Raw genomic sequence first — 16127 nt, 5'->3', positions numbered from 1 at the left:
GACATCCAAGAAGGTTGCTAATGTAGCTGGTGTAAAACCACAAGAAAGTAATCAGCGATCTCCCAGATATAAGACTGAGATCACCTCCCTTGACCCCGTTGAAGGAATATCCAGCCTGGCACAGCAAGGGTCAGACAGTGAATACTACGACTAAGAATGGGAATAGAGGGCCCCTGCCTCCAGCCAGGAGGAGGAAAGGGATGATCGAGTGCTTTGGACAGTGTGGATTCAATGGCCTGGCACATCAAATCCACAGAAGTATACCAGGCTTTAGTTGACACAGGGGCACAGTGTATATTAATACCATCAGGTTATAGAAGGGCAGAACCTATCTGGATCTCAGGAGTGACAGGGAGGTGTCAAGGTCTGTCAGCACTGGAGGCCGAGGTTAGCTTGACCGGGGACAAGTGGGAAAAACATCCCATTGTAACTGGCCCAGAAACCCCTTGTATCTTGGGCATCGACTATCTCAAGAGGGGGTACTTCAAAGACCAAAAAGGATACTGATGGGCTTTTGGTGTGGCCAGTGTGAACACAGAGAAGGTCAAACAGTTCTCTAATCTGCCTGGCTTCTTGGAAGATCCTTTTGTTGTGGGACTGCTGCGAGTTGAAGAACAACAGATGCCAATTGCTACAAGGACTGTGCACCGACAGTAATATTGCACAAACCAAGACTCTCTGGCTCCCATCCAAGAGCTGATTCATCAACTGGAGAGCCAAGGTGTCATCAGTAAGACACATTCACCTTTTAATAGCCCAATATGGCCGGTGCAAAAGTCTGATGGAGGGTGGAGGTTAACAGTAGACTATCGTGGCCTGAACAAAGTGATGCCACCACTGAGTGCTGCTGTACCAGATATGTTAGAGCTCCAATATGAACTGGAGTCAAAGGCAGCCAAGTGGTATGCCACAATCACAGAATCACAGAATCACAGAATCATCTAGGTTGGAAAGGACCTTGAAGATCATCTAGTCCAATCGACATTGCCAATGCATTCTTTTCAATTCCTTTGGCAGAAGAGTGTAGGCCACAATTTGCTTTCACATGGAGGGGTGTCCAGTATACCTGGAATCCACTGCCTCAGGGGTGGAAGCACAGCCCCACTATTTGTAATGGACTAATTCAAACTGCACTGGAAAAGGATGATGCCCCTGAACATCTACAATGCGTCGATGACATCATTGTGTGGGGCAATGAGGCAGAAGAAGTGTTCAAGAAAGGACAAAGAGTAATTGAGATTCTTCTGAGAGCTGGGTTTGCCATAAAGAAAAGCAAGGTCAAGGAACCAGCACAATAGATTCAGTTCTTGGGAGTAAAATGGCAAGATGGATGCTGTCATGTGCTTATGGATGTTGTCAACACGATAGCTACTATGTCTCTGCTGACCAGCAAGAAGGAAACACAAGCTTTCTTAGGACTTGTGGGATTTTGGAAAATGCATATTCCAGGTTACAGTCAGCTTGTGATCCCTTTCTATCAAGTAACCCGAAAGAAGAACAATTTTGAGTGGGGTCTTGAGCAACAACAAGCCTTTGAGCACATCAAACAGGAGACAGCTCAGGCAGTAGCTCTTGGGCCTGTCTGGACAGGACCAGCTGTGCAAAATGTACTTTACACATCAACTGGGGAGCATGGCCTCACATGGAGCCTCTGGCAGAAGATACCAGGTGAAACTCGAGGTCGATCATTAGGATTTTGGAGCCGGGCATATCAAGGATCAGAAGCCCACTACACTCCGACTGAAAAGGAGATACTAGCAGCATATGAGGGGATTCGAGCCACTTCAGAAGTTGTTGGTACAGAAGTACAGCTCCTCTTGGCACCGTGATTGCCTGTATTACATTGGATGTTCAAAGGAAACATCCCTTCTATGTACCATGCAACCAGTGCTACCTGGAGTAAATGGGTAGCGTTAATCATGCAACAAGCTCACCTGGGAAAACCCAGCCATCCAGGGATCCTGGAAGAGATCATGGACTGGCCAGAAGGTAGAGATTTTGGAGCACTACCTGAGGAGGTGGCTCGTGCCCAAGAGGTACCTCCATATAACGAGTTACCAGAAGATGAAAGGCTCTGTTTACTGATGGATCCTGTCGTGTGGTAGGAAACCATTGGAAACGGAAAGTTGCTGTGTGGAGCCCCACAAGACAAGTTGTTGAGGCAACTGAAGGAGAGGGCAAGTCAAGTCAGTCTGCAAAGTAAAAGTGATCAAACTAGCCCTAGAGATTGCTGAACAAGAAAAGTGGCCAGCACTGTATCTCTACACTGACTCCTGGATGGTGGCTAACGCCCTGTGGGGGTGGCTACAGGAGTGGAAGACCAATTGGCAGCGCAGAGGTAAACCCATCAGGGCTGCTGCGTTGTGGCAGGACATCGCTGCTTGAGTGGAAAACATGGCTCTAAAAGTACGTCATATAGATGTTCATGTGCCCATAAGCCGTGCCACAGAAGAACATCAAAACAATGAGCAAGTAGACAAGGCTGGCAAAATTGAAGTAGCTCAGCTGAACCTGGACTGGGAGCACAAAGGTGAGCTATTCGTAGCTCGATGGGCCCATGAAACATCCGGGCATCTCGGGAGAGATGCAACATACAGATGGGCTTGTGATCGAGGGGTGGACCTAACCATGGAGGCCATCTCACAGGTCACTCATGAATGTGAAACACGTGCTGCAATCAAGCAAACCACATGAGTAAAGTCTCCCTGGAACAGAGGGCGAAGGCTGAGTTTTTGATATGGTGAGGCCTGGCAAACTGACTATATTGGACCATTGCCACGAACACGCCAAGGCAAGCGCTACATACTCACCATGGTGGAAGCAACTACTGGTTGGTTCGAAACATACCCTGTAAATCATGCTACTGCCTGAAATACCATCTTAGGTCTTGAAAGGCAAATTTTATGGCAACATGGTACTCCTGAAAGAATTGAATCAGACAATGGGACCCATTTTTAAAATAATCTTATAAACTCCTGGACAAAGAAACACGACATTGAGTGGGTGTATCACATCCCTTATTACCCACAAGCATCTGGAAAGATTGAAAGATACAATGGACTGTTGAAGACTGTGTTGAGAGCATTGGACAATGGGGGATAGAAGCACTGGGATATAAATTCAGCAGAAGCCACTTGGATAATTAACACCAGACGATCTGTTAACCGTCCTGATTCTTCCCAAACAAAACCCCTTCATACTGTGGGAGGAGATAAGGTCCTTGTACTACACACAGGGAAATAGCTGGGGAAGGCAGTGTGGATTGCTCCTCCCTTGGGAAAAGGCAAGCCCATTCGTGGAACTGTTTTTGCTCAGGGACTTGCATGTACTTGGTGGGTAATGCAGGAGGATGGGGCTACTCAGTGTGTGCCTCAAGAAGATTTAACCGTGGGGGGAAAATAATCTGTGGGGTGAGTTGTATGTTGCAGGAAGTGATGGAGGAAGTAGGAACGACAAAGAGTGAATTTCGCAAAGAACCAGATGCGTGCAATGATGACCCAAACCTAGCCGGTACTGGTGTCCAACAGAAAAATGTACTGCTCCTCTCCTGAACATCCATCTTGATGATGGGAGCCATGTCATTGAACATCTGGAGGAGTGAAGAAAGCCTATGGAATGGAGGAATACTATTTCATAGAATCACAGAATCATTCAGGTAGGAAAAGACCCTTGGAATCATCAAGTCCAATCATCACCCCTACTATACAAAGTTCTCCCCTACACCATATCCCACCACATCTCATCTAAACGACCCTTAAACACATCCAGGGATGGTGACTCCACCACCTCCCTGGACAGCCTATTCCACTGTCTGACCACTTTTTCTGTGAAAATTTTTTCCTAATGTCCAGTCTTTTCCTCCTCTGTTGCAGTTTAAAGCTGTTCCCCCTTTTTCTGTCACTAATCACCTGTGAGAAGAGACCAGCACCAACCTCTCTACAATGTCCTTTCAGGTAGTTGTAGAGAGTGATGAGGTCTCCCCTCAGCCTTCTCCTCCTCAAACTGAACAGTCCCAGCTCCCTCAATCTCTCCTCATAGGATTTGTTCTCCAGGCCCTTCACCAGCTTCGTTGCCCTCCTCTGCACTCACTCCAGCACCTCGATATCTCTCTCGTATTGAGGTGCCCAAAACTGGACACAATACTCCAGGTGTGGCCTCACCAGTGCAGAGTACAGGGGGACTATCACCTCCCTACTTCTGCTGGTCACATTATTTCTAATACAAGCCAGGATGCCGTTGGCTTTCTTGGCCACCTGGGCACACTGCCGGCTCATGTTCAGCTGCTTGTCAATTAGAACCCCCAGATCCTTCTCTTCCACACAGCTCTCCAGCCACACCTCCCCAAGCCTGTAGCGATGCATGGGGTTGTGGTGGCCCAAGTGCAGGACCTGGCACTTGGCCTTGTTGAAGCTCATCCTGTTAACGTTGGCCCACCGATCCAATCTATCCAAGTCTCTCTGTAGTGCCTCCCTATCTTCATGCAGATCGACACTCCCGCTTAACTTGGTGTCATCTGCGAACTTACTGATGATACACTCTATGTCCTTATCAAGATCATCAATAAAGATGTTGAACAGAAATGGTCCCAACGCCGAGCCCTGAGGAACACCACTTGTGACCAGCTGCCAGCTGGATTTAGTTCCATTGACCACCACTCTCTGGGACCGTCCATCCAACCAGTATTTGACCCATCAGACCGTTCGCTCATCCAGGCCATGGGCAGCCAGTTTTTCTATGAGAATTCTATGGGGAACTGTGTCGAATGTTTTTTGAAAATCCAGGTAGACAATATCCACAGCTTTTCCCTTGTCCAATAGTCGGGTTATCTGTTAAAGGACAGGGGATAGTAGTTAATGAGAGTGTATTAATCTGCTTGTTGGGTATGAAGATGGTCCAATACATAGATTAAGATGTAGGTGTTGGCAAGAAGGAATGTCAGTGGTGAGAACGAAATGAGATGGAATGGATAAATGACTATTATGTGGTACCTGGGCATGATGTAAATGGTATGGAATAAGGGGTGGAGACTGTACTGAGTCCGGCTGAGCTGGAATTGATTTTCCCCTATAGCAGCCCTCATGGTGCTGTGTTTTATATTGGGAGCTGGCAGGGTGTTGATAGCACACTGGTGTTGTGGCTACTGCTGAGTAGTGCTTACACAGCACCAAGGCTCTTTCCAATATTTCCATCCCCCCAATGGGATAGGGTGGGCAAGATCTTGGGAGGGGACACAACCAGGACAGCTGACCCAAACTGACCAAAGGGATATTCCAGACCATATGACATCTGTTCAGGTATAAAGCTGGGAAAAAGGAGGAAGGGGGGGGGGGGTGTCACCCTTGGTCCTCCGAGGCAACCAATATGCGTATTGGAGCCCTGCTTCCTGAGAAGGCCCGACAGCGCCTGTTAATGGGAAGTAAAGAATTTTTTGCTTCCGCGCACAGACCTTGCTTTGCTTTTGCTTTGCTTACATTAAAACTGCTTTTGTTTTACCCACAAGGGTTGGTTTTTTTTCCTATCTTATTTTCTTTCCCCCTTTTTGCCCTGTTGAGAAAAAAGGAGGGGGGGGGGGGAGTGATAGAGTGCCTTGGTGGGTTCCTGGCATTTAGCCAAGTTCAAACCACCACAAATAATTATAGGTGAATATACACATTTGCATAATTTAAAAATATTTTTTGGTGAAGTTATGTCTGAATTAGGAAAACACAGGCAGAGATACATATTATGGTTTAAGATAGTCTTATCATAGGGAGATGTAAAAAAGCCTGTTGAGTTCTGTTTCTATCTAACTACTTGCATTTAATCAAAAAGAAGAGTAGAGTAAATGATGAAACTTGATTTATTGTATGTGCACAATAAAATATAGTTCACTTCAGCTTTGCAACAAAACATGAGTCAGCAAAAAATCATAACCTGCCATAGACATTGATTGATGTCAACACTGTACAACACTGTACATGACAAGCAATCAAAGGAATCCCTTCTCTTAAGCAACTTGTTGACAGACTTGCTGGTACAATGGTTTGTCTTCCTGGAAGTTAAGAAAAGGAGAAAAAGTAATGAAAAACAGACAAACTTCTTCCTATTCTTTGTTAAAAAACACAATCTAACTAGAACAAAGGCATATTTAGATCAGTTTCACCACCCAACACTTAGGTGCTACCTACTGAAGTTTTCTAAACAAGAAACTGGCTTTGCAAACTGAAAAGTAGTAAGAATCCTCGAAGAAATAGAAAGAAAAATAATGAAAGGGGCAGAAAAAGAAAGAAAAGAACAAGATCACTAATGCTTTAATCAGAAAAAGGCACACTACAAAATAACTTCTCTACATGAAAAATTTCTGATCTCACTTTATTCCAGACTTTAATAGCCAGTACAGAGAAAACATTAGATGAAGGAAAGCTTTCTCAATAGACTATAAAAGAAATTGAACTTTTAATTCCACCCCATCTTTCCTGAACAACAACAGTATCCAGTTGATAAAGAATTCCTACAAAAAACCTACTCGATTATGTATGATCTTATGGAGTGAAGTCACAAAAGCAGCCTTCATGCAGTGTATCTTAGCCCATTCTCTTGTTAGCAGACCCACTGTTTCACAGTGGGGAGCAGCATTTTCTGCAACAATAAGTAAATCCATCTTCACATCTTTTGTGACTGAAGTCACTTTGGTTTTGTACCATAATGTTTTTCTTCCTTATAATTTAAAAACCCAAGAATGTTGCCTAAATTCTTTCATTTATTATTCACATTTGTTAGGTTAATTAAAACAAAACATTAGAATATTCATTTGAGATGTAGAATTCTTTTGTTAGCACTCAAAATTTCTTTCTACCTATCCTATGTAGACTTTGACAGAACAAACATTCTATAAAGATTTCTACTTTGTCATGTGTAACATTTCATATTTTTCCAAAATTCTGCCATATCTAAATAGGGAATATCTTAGTTTTGGGTTGGAGCTTTAGATTATTTTTTTTTGTTGTTTTTTCATTCATCTTCATCTGTTTCAGACCAATTCAATTTTCTGTTGGTTTGTTTGGGGGATTTTTTAATATAAATTTAACAGATATATTCATTATTTGGCTGATATTAAACAAACTCTGTCTTCACCCTCCTGAAGCTGAATATGAATTGAACTTAGCATTCTGAGACCTGTTTATGTCTTATTTAATTCAGTGGTTTGTGAATGCAGAGCTGTCCTCTATGTCTTTAGAAAGGACCTTGAAACATAACTCCTTCCTCAATTCTCTTATGTTATATTACTCATGTTTTAAGAAAGCAAAATTTAGCCCATTCCAACATTCCTTACCATAGTCAACAGGGAATTACTATAATTTCTTTACATTGCAATAAAATAACCATTAAGGTCACTACCTCTTAATGAACGATTATGAAGAGTGAAACCTTTCTTAATTACCTGATTTTTCATTTAAGATATGTAAAGACATTCAAAGGCATTTCACCATTTGTTTACCCCATTCACTGCTCCTTAATGTGCTAACTTTTACAAGGTTGATTAATCATCCTTCCCATTCAACAGGGAATGCTTCCTACAATGAAAGTCCCTTAGATTTTCATCTGATGGTATATTATATATACTGTAATAATGCTTTCAGAACATGTCTACCAAATGGAAGGCAAACTTTGACATGAAAAACAATGATCAGCACTTCAAAGTGTTGGCTTAGAGATTTTTTTTATTTTGGTTTTTATTTCTGACCTTATCACAGAGTTCATATTTATTAAAATGTTTAGTTTGGCTATCTCTTTTTGTCATTTACAATGTCATTATGCTGTTCACTTCCTATATTTCCCCTTCTACTTTTTCTCCTCTTTCTTCACAGTCATAAATCTGCTTTTTTTCATTAAGCAATATATTTAAGAGGCAATAATTAAATCTCAGAAAGAGCTCCCTTCTATGACATATTGTTATTAGAACATTAGAAATCCTCTTCACTCTGCAGAGGTAATGCTAGAAGTTACAAACAGATTTTAAAAGTCTTGAATAGCAAAATAAGATATTTATGGAAACACTTGATGTTGAAGGAACAAAGCCAGTAAAAATGCTTTCCACAAAAAAGTTTTCCACATACTCCTCCCTCTTCAGCTAGTAGGTAGTCTAAAACCATGCGATGTTGAAGGATTGCAGTGCGCATCTGTTGAGATTGTTGAGTTAAAAGGTCTATAGCATTAGCAGTTTTATTAGTAATAATTTCTAAGACTGCTTGTCGTTGAATTATACGGTTCAAATTACAAATTGGTTCTCTTGCCCCTGTTATCGGTTCATTGGGATTCCAAGTGGCAGGCCCATAATGATCAATAATTCTTTCAGGGGGCCACTCATTTTCCCCCCACTTTTGAGTTCCACCTATTTCAAACTCAACAGATCACTTGTTGCAGACAATCCTTTTGTTTCCTAGCTTATCATATAGTCTTATTCCCAATTGAGGGCCATCTGCCTCTGGGAGAAGGAAAAACAGAGGTCGGATAATCCCTATATAACAAATCCATGACCAATTCGCTGGTAATTGTTCGTAGGCAGTATGTTCACATATCCAATAATGGCCCTTTTTGGCTTTGGTGCCTTTGGCAAATGGTCCATCTGCAGTCCTTGGGGTTTGAAAATAAGTTGTGTTTTTACTTCCCAAAGGGCTGAAAACCTCATTCAGGTGATTATTTATCCAGATGGTACAATACCAGGACCCAGTGTCGTTTTTCCATTCACAAGTTTGATTATAAAAGTTGTTTCCCTGTAATTTGGCATATTCAGTTTCATTTTTGTTTGACCAAAACCCTTTGAACCCTTTGCTGCGTCCTTGTTCATTAAGCCACAACCATATATAAATACCTCTATCTTTGTTAATCAATTTATGTGTAAGAGTCCATTGACACTTACTTTTCCCCACATCCTCCTTTCTGAGTACGATTCAAACAAAATTTACCCTTATTAGGAAACTGAACTGGCTATGTTCCACTATCATCCCAGGTAGTATTTCCAATGTCGCTGTAGTTGCTTACAATCTGTGATGGGGAAAGTGGTATAGAAACCCACGGCCAGCTTGATAATCCTAGAGGTTCACCACAAACCCAACAGTGGCTTAGATTAAAGGTTTGACTTACAGTTTTTGCTAACAAAACAAATTCATTATCCTCAAGGGGGTTATATGTTTTGGGTAAAGGTGGGGGAATTGGCTTCCCTTCAGATTCATAGGTAAATCCCCAAAATAATATAGCAAAAATTAACATACACATTCTAACCAAATTACACTAAAGTCTGCGTCTGTTTCACTCCTTCTGTGGGTGCGTCTGTGTCACTTGCTTCCCCCTGAAAATGAAACAAAAACCAAATTTGCTTCTTGGGTTAGAAAGAGGGAACAATCCATCTAGTGTTAATCCTATGAGTTTTTCCACAGGCATCTTTAGCCTTCCAGGTGTATCTGTTAAGGGGTGTGTCCAACACCAGTGGCACTTTGCCCACTGTGGGAAGCTCAACCAAGAAAGGTTGTCCTGGAGAATGAGATGGATTACTAGGGTGATCAGGGCCATGTGGGGCTGGCATAATTGTTGGAGGTTTTGGACAGAATTCTGTGATCTTTGGGCATCCATTTACTCCCCAGCGACTGTTGACGCTGGTCACTGCTTCCCACACTCGCTCAGCACATCCTGGCTTATGCGGTTTGAGGAAGCGTTTTAGTAGACCATTTGTTCTTTCCACAATTCCATTTGCTTGTGGGTAATACGGAGTATGAAACACCCATGAAATTCCCTCCTGGGCTGCCCACTCTTGGACCACTTTGGCTGTGAAATGTGAGCCATTGTCTGATTGGATTGACCGTGGCTTGGGGAAAATCCCAAACCATTCTTTCAGGGCTTTTACTGTGTTTTCTCCTGTTGCCTTAGCACATGCTTTAGCTTGCACTAGTTCAGATACTATATCCACACCTACCAGTATATAGTACTTTCCTTCTGATTTTCGAAAGGGACCGATGTAATCAATCTGCCAGGCCTCCCATAGGCCTTTTCCCTCTCTCAAGTGCAGGGGGTCACCCTCTAGAGGGTGTCTGTCCAGACGGACGTGGCATTGTTCACAGGAAGATATACAAGTTTTACATTCCTCCCTGGTAACTGGCCACCCTCGGGCTTGTGCCTCACAATAGAGGTCCTTAATTCCTGAATGTTTCTGCTTTACATGTAGCCATTCCAACAGACTTTCCCAATCTTCTGCTATCTGGGTGCTTTGTAGGGAAGCCAGCCGGGCTAGTTCATCCACCTCAGCATTCCAGCGGCTTACTGGGGTATCATCCTGCTGATGAGATGCTACCCATGCTACTGCAAATTTCCCTTGTCTAGCAATGGTAAGAATATCCTGCCATTTTTTCCTTTTGCCATACAGGTATTCTATTGACCTCCCATCCATTTTGTTCCCAGAATGGAAGCCATTCAGTGCAACCTTTGAATACAGCATAAGAGTCAGTATAGATATAGACAGAAGAAGCAGATTGAGCCTTGTGTTGGAAAACGCTCCACACAGCAACTAGTTCTCCCACTTGTGCGCTACCTTCTCCTTCAGTAATGATCTATTCCTTGGTGTCTACCTGAAGTGCCACAGCTCGGTATTTCCAAATTTTCCCCTCACGCTTTGACAAGGCATCTGTAAACCAGACATTTTGCAATTGTCCAGAAAACGGAGGAGCTACTTGTATTACAGACAAAAGCTCGGGTGTTTCCCTGTCTGGGTTTACTTCATCTTGTATATTTAGCACTTTCGTGGCTCCCTCAGTTACAGAAAAGATTTCACAATAGTGTTCTATTTGTGCGTACCATTTTCGAACGGAGGCTCTCTGGGCCACCCCGTCAGGGTTCCTGCCAAAACTGCTTTGATCACTTTAAATGGGCCTCTGAGAACTAAAGGTTGCTGCCGGATGGTGCGTTTGGCTTCTCTCAGAGCTAGGCTAACTACAAATAGGCCTTTTTCCCAAGTTGTATACCTTTTTTCAGCATCTTTGAAGCTACAAGAATAAAAACCAATGGGCCTAACAGGACCCTCTGGATCCTTTTGCCGTAAATGGATGGACAGTCCAGTCTTGGTGAACCCCATTCAATCTGAACTGGATCTGTTGGGTGAATTGGACCCAGGGCTTGGTAGGCAGTCGTTTCAAAAACCAACAGCTGTAAAGCCTCATCATGGACCTGAGTCCACTCCCACTGCGCTCTCTTTCTCAATAAGTCATACAAGGGCCTAGCGATAATTGAAAAATCAGGAATGTGTTTCCTCCAAAACACAAGCAACCCTAATGCATGCTGTAAGTCTTTCTTTGACTCTGGCATCTTGATCTGATCGAGAGAGGAGAGAGTATCCGGTGGGATACACGTCATACCTCCCTTCCACCAGATCCCTAAAAAATTTTACCTCACTTGAAGGGGTCTGTATTTTCTCAGGTGGAATTGTCAACCCTATATTTTCTAGATGGGTAATGATATCTTTTTGAGATTCTTCAGCTTCTACCTGACTCCCTCTTATGAGTACATCATCTATGTATTGATAAATCTTTATCTCTGCTTTTCTGGGAATTGTTTCTAACTCTTGCACTAGAGCATGGTGAGCCAGCGTGGGGGAGTGCTTGTATCCTTGGGGGAGTCGTGTAAAAGTATACTGTTGTCCCTCCCAGGTGAAGGCAAAACGATCCTGGTCCTCAGGTTGTACAGGGACCATAAAAAACATATCTTTGACATCAATTGTTGCCATGATAGGGTAGGATTGTTCCTGAATGGTTGCTATTAATTCAGCAATGTTTGGTACGGCAGATGTGAGTGGACCAGTATTGGCATTGAGCCTCCTGTAATCTATTGTCAATCTCCATTTGCCGTTTGGTTTTTGGACTGGCCATGCTGGAGAGTTGAAGGGAGAGTGAGTGGGGACCACAACCCCTTGTTTTTTCAAATCTTCCAGAACTGGTGTAATTCCCTCCCTTGCTCCTAGAGGTAATGGGTAGGGTTTAACGTTTGTCAATTTGGAGGGAGGCAGGGTAGGTGCCGCTTGCAATAAGCGCACTTCTATATCCAATGTTTTGGCCAATTGCCTGATCTGGGGGACACCAAAAGACCATGAGTTCCCCTGAGTGTCTTGCCACTGTCTACCCTTCAAAACATCTATACCTAAAAGATTCATCTGAAAAGATCCTATGGCCACCATGGTGTTGACAGGACTTTCTTCTCCTGGTAACCAAAGTGCCACTGGAGTCATAGGCACTGACTGTGTTTTTCCCAGGGCATTTAAGACAATTAGATTTCTAGATGGGATCGAGATTCCACACTGTTCTGCTTCAGCCCGCATTAGCAAAGTGATTTGTGCCCCAGTATCAATCAGGAATGTTACCGGTCTTTTTCTTGGTCCTACGGCAACAATAATTAGTAAGTCTCCTTTTGTGTTGCAGGTGAGTTGTCTGACAAACATCCATCCTTCGCCTCCCCCCTCACCTTCGGGGGGGCGGAGGGTCTAGTTTCCCGCCACCTTCCTTTCTCCAATCACTTCCTCCCCAAGGTCTATCAAAGGTGGGGCACTAGGGGTTGGTTTGGAGGTGACACTTTGTCCTGACCAGTTCTGCACAAGTTGTTCTAATTTTTGAGTCGAGAGTCCATCCATCAAGTCCCGGGGAACTCCTTTCTGAAGCCCTAGTTGCCACAGTCCCTGTCGAGTTAGGGGCCTCTCCCTCCCAGAATTCTGAAATCGGGGTGATCCCAAGCCTTGGCCCTTCCTTATGGATGATTGTTGCCCACTAATTTGCTCTGCAGCCCGTACGACCCTGGTTTCAGTTCTTTGGGACGATCCACCAACAGGGCCATATTTTCTCCCAAAATTAATCAATTCCTGGGCTACCTCTCCCCATGTCCATACTTTCCTCCCTGGCCGTTGGTGGTCAGGGGTTACTATCCCCTCCAGAGCGGCTGTCATTCTTTCTGCATTGGGGGTGTTTCGAATCTTCCCTTGCAACTGAGTGCCAATGGGTTTCAGGGAGTCAGGAAGTTCTCATATCAGGGGAGCCAACCTCTCTGGGTCCACAGGCATCATCATCGGGGAGCCTTGGTTAGGCTTGAGCTCCCGATCATACATCATCTGCAGGCAGGCTGCCTTCTGCACACTTTCCACTAACTGATCCACCGTCCCTGTTATGGCAAGGGGATCCCCTCTCTCCAAGGGGTTCAGCCCTCCAGCCCAGTACACAGCTCTCTGAGTCAATGACCATGGGGCTCGGAGGTCACCAGTAGTTAAAAACACACCCGGGCCCCAATATCCTTCTGCTTCTTTCTCTGACAATAGGATTCCATCCCCTCCTGACAACGACACTCTCCACACATACTCTGTCTCTGATTCTTTCACAGTCCTTGCAAAATCTTTTCTCAGCTTTGCCAATTCAATTGATGTAAATGGGACTTCTTTGGTGATAACCTGAGGACAGTTGTCTCTATCGTCCTCATACACATACTCTGTTTTAACCAGCGGATACATATGGGGGGGATCTGTACAGTTTCTTTTGCCTTTTGCAAATCCCCTTGGGGATAAATTTGGTGTATCCCCTTCTCCAGAAGCTTCACCTCTGCCTCCGCCAGTGTATCCGTCTCTGCCAAGAGTTGTTCCCTCAACTCATTTTTCAATATTATATATTGATCCCTTTCCTCCTCTAGTAATTCTTTGGTTTCTCTCAATTGATTCTGCAGGGTCTGTATGACCGTCTGCAGAGAGTCTATTACAATATCAGTTTGATACAACTTCTGCTTTTTCTCTTCCACCGCAGCTGCCAGACTCGCTCCTAACACTGCACATATTATAGCTTTTCCTTTTCCCCTCTTAACCTTAGCTTCCTTCTGCAAAACCTTTAACCTATCCACCACACTCTGTGGTTGAAACCAATGTTTTTTCACCCAATCTAGTCCCTGGACCGAGGGACGAGATCGGTGCGCTTCCAAAAGATCATATAGTTTATCTATTCCTTCAGCCCCTGAGGACACATCATCACAAACATCGGCTGCCTTCAGGGTGGCCATTCTTTTTCTTTTTCCTAATTCAAAAGGGATTCGTCCTGAGAGGGTCACACTTTAATGTCAAATTTCCCCTTTTCTCTCCCAGGAGGCCAGATCTGAATTTAACACCAAAAAAATTCAAAGGGGATTGTTGCCCTGAGAGGGCCACACCTGGGTATGCAAGTATCCCCTGTTCACTCTCAGGAGGTCACAACATAATGTAACATAAGGGGGTTATTTCATCCTGAGAGGTTTGCATCCAACACAGCAAGATAGTACAGCACTCCCATCTCAAGGGATCCTGTCCGTGACGCCAATTTAAAATGTCCCGATCCAATATCGGGGCGGATTCTTAAACGATCCCAAGAACGAGATTAATACACAAACGAGGTCAGATGCCATACAACCTTGTGAACTTTATTTCCCGTAACAATTAGTAATAGCGATAGGACAGAGAGAAAAAGAAGGGGAAAGTCAGAAACCCTAAGCAAGAAAGACGGTAGGTATGCAACTAATTACCACCACCACCAGGGATCCAGTGATGTTCTGTTGGCTCGGGCTCAGTGCAGGTGATGGTGCTCCAAGCTCTGCTGAGGTCCCGGCTCCAAGTAACAGGTGTTGAGGAAGGTGCCCCGAGGGAGGAGTACGCAGTCCTTTTATTGTCCCAGTCCCCTTGACCTTTTCCAAAAGCGTCCGCCCATTTCGTGCTGGCCTGCACGTCTCAAACCGATCATGGGGCTCCTGGTCCCGTGGTCCTCCATGCGCAGATGCCCAGGCGCTGGTCATGCTGGCCCGCGTGTCTCCCGCACCCCGATTTAGCTTCGGGCAGATGTCGTGGTTTTGTCTGGGACCCTTCGTCTCCTTTTGGACGTACTCCTCCATGGCAACAGGGTGCCGAGGCCAGGAAATGGTGGTGGTGCAACAGCAATGTTGAGACAAACAAAGTTTAACACAGTTCCTTACACTATCTTTTCTTAAAGCCACCATGGGTCCTGAAGCAATCTTTGAGCCACGGGGTGGTGTGAGAGACTGAAATGTCATATGACTGTCTCAAAGCTTGCTTGTGTCTGCAAACCTCCAAGAGAAGCTGCTGCGGCCTGTGAATTGGTCTGGGGGATGTCGCCCAGGGAAGCAGGAGTGTATTGAAGGATGCACCCCCCCACTTCTTTGCAGTTGCATTGTCGGACTCTTTAGACAAGCCTCAAAGGGGCAGACCTGTACTGAGCTGGCCCCATCCTGTAGCCACTTGTGGCTCTATTGTGTACACCAGACCCCATGCATGCATTGCTAATGAACTGACAAGAGGCAAACGTTCCTGCCCTGTAGCCAGATGCAACAAAACCTGTGGGACCAGAAAAAAAAATAACTAAAGGTGGGCAGATATGCTAATCAGTGGATACGATGAACTTAAAAAGGCAGCAGAAAATTTTGCTCAGTGTGCATCCACCATCGAAGCCAGATCCGTGTGCACCCACCACCGAAGAACTGAAGACTGAGGACCAACGGGACGCTGCTGGATTCATGGTGGTGACTATTCTTGCGACCCTATCCCACATCCTTGCTTTATTTCCGTCTTTTCCTTCCATTCTGTCCTATCACTACCCCTCTTCACCTTTTTAATAATAAAAACCTGTTTTGGGTATATGGCATTTGACCTCATTTGTGTCTTAATCTTGCTCTTGGGATCATATCGAAACCTCCCCCGACATTGGATCGGAACACCAGCCCAACTTACAAGAAACTTGCATGTTTCTAAATTGAAGGTCTCCTCAGCAATCACAGTATCATCTGATACATGGTCTGATAGTAAGGTCTGGCCTGAATAGAGAATTATAATAATAATAAAGCTTTGTACTCTGACATGGTCATTGTGAGTTCATGTATATTAGTTTCAGTTTTTTAGTGTAAACACTGACATAGCCAATTTAAAAATACTGTTTCTTAAATAGGAAGCACAAGTGAAAACAGCTGAATACTGGCTCATTAAGCGTAAATAAGAACAGCAGCTATCATAGCCTGTATTCTGTGTGGAAGAAGATGACTGACTTGATTGGCTGCACAGCTTGCATGTAGGAGCCACCCATATCTGGCCTCCTTGGAAAGGA

General features: G+C 44.3%; 1 pseudogene; it reads right to left on the bottom strand.

Moving 5' to 3' along the window:
- Positions 1-12499: 12499 nt before the first annotated feature.
- LOC141941607 (uncharacterized) lies at positions 12500-14046 on the bottom strand (annotated as a pseudogene).
- Positions 14047-16127: the final 2081 nt, after the last annotated feature.

Source organism: Strix uralensis, chromosome 3, assembly GCF_047716275.1.
Source record: "Strix uralensis isolate ZFMK-TIS-50842 chromosome 3, bStrUra1, whole genome shotgun sequence".
In the NCBI taxonomy this organism is placed as follows: Eukaryota; Metazoa; Chordata; class Aves; order Strigiformes; family Strigidae; genus Strix; species Strix uralensis.
Note: the sequence above shows the minus strand (reverse complement) of the source record. Positions and strands in the feature narration are given on the sequence as shown.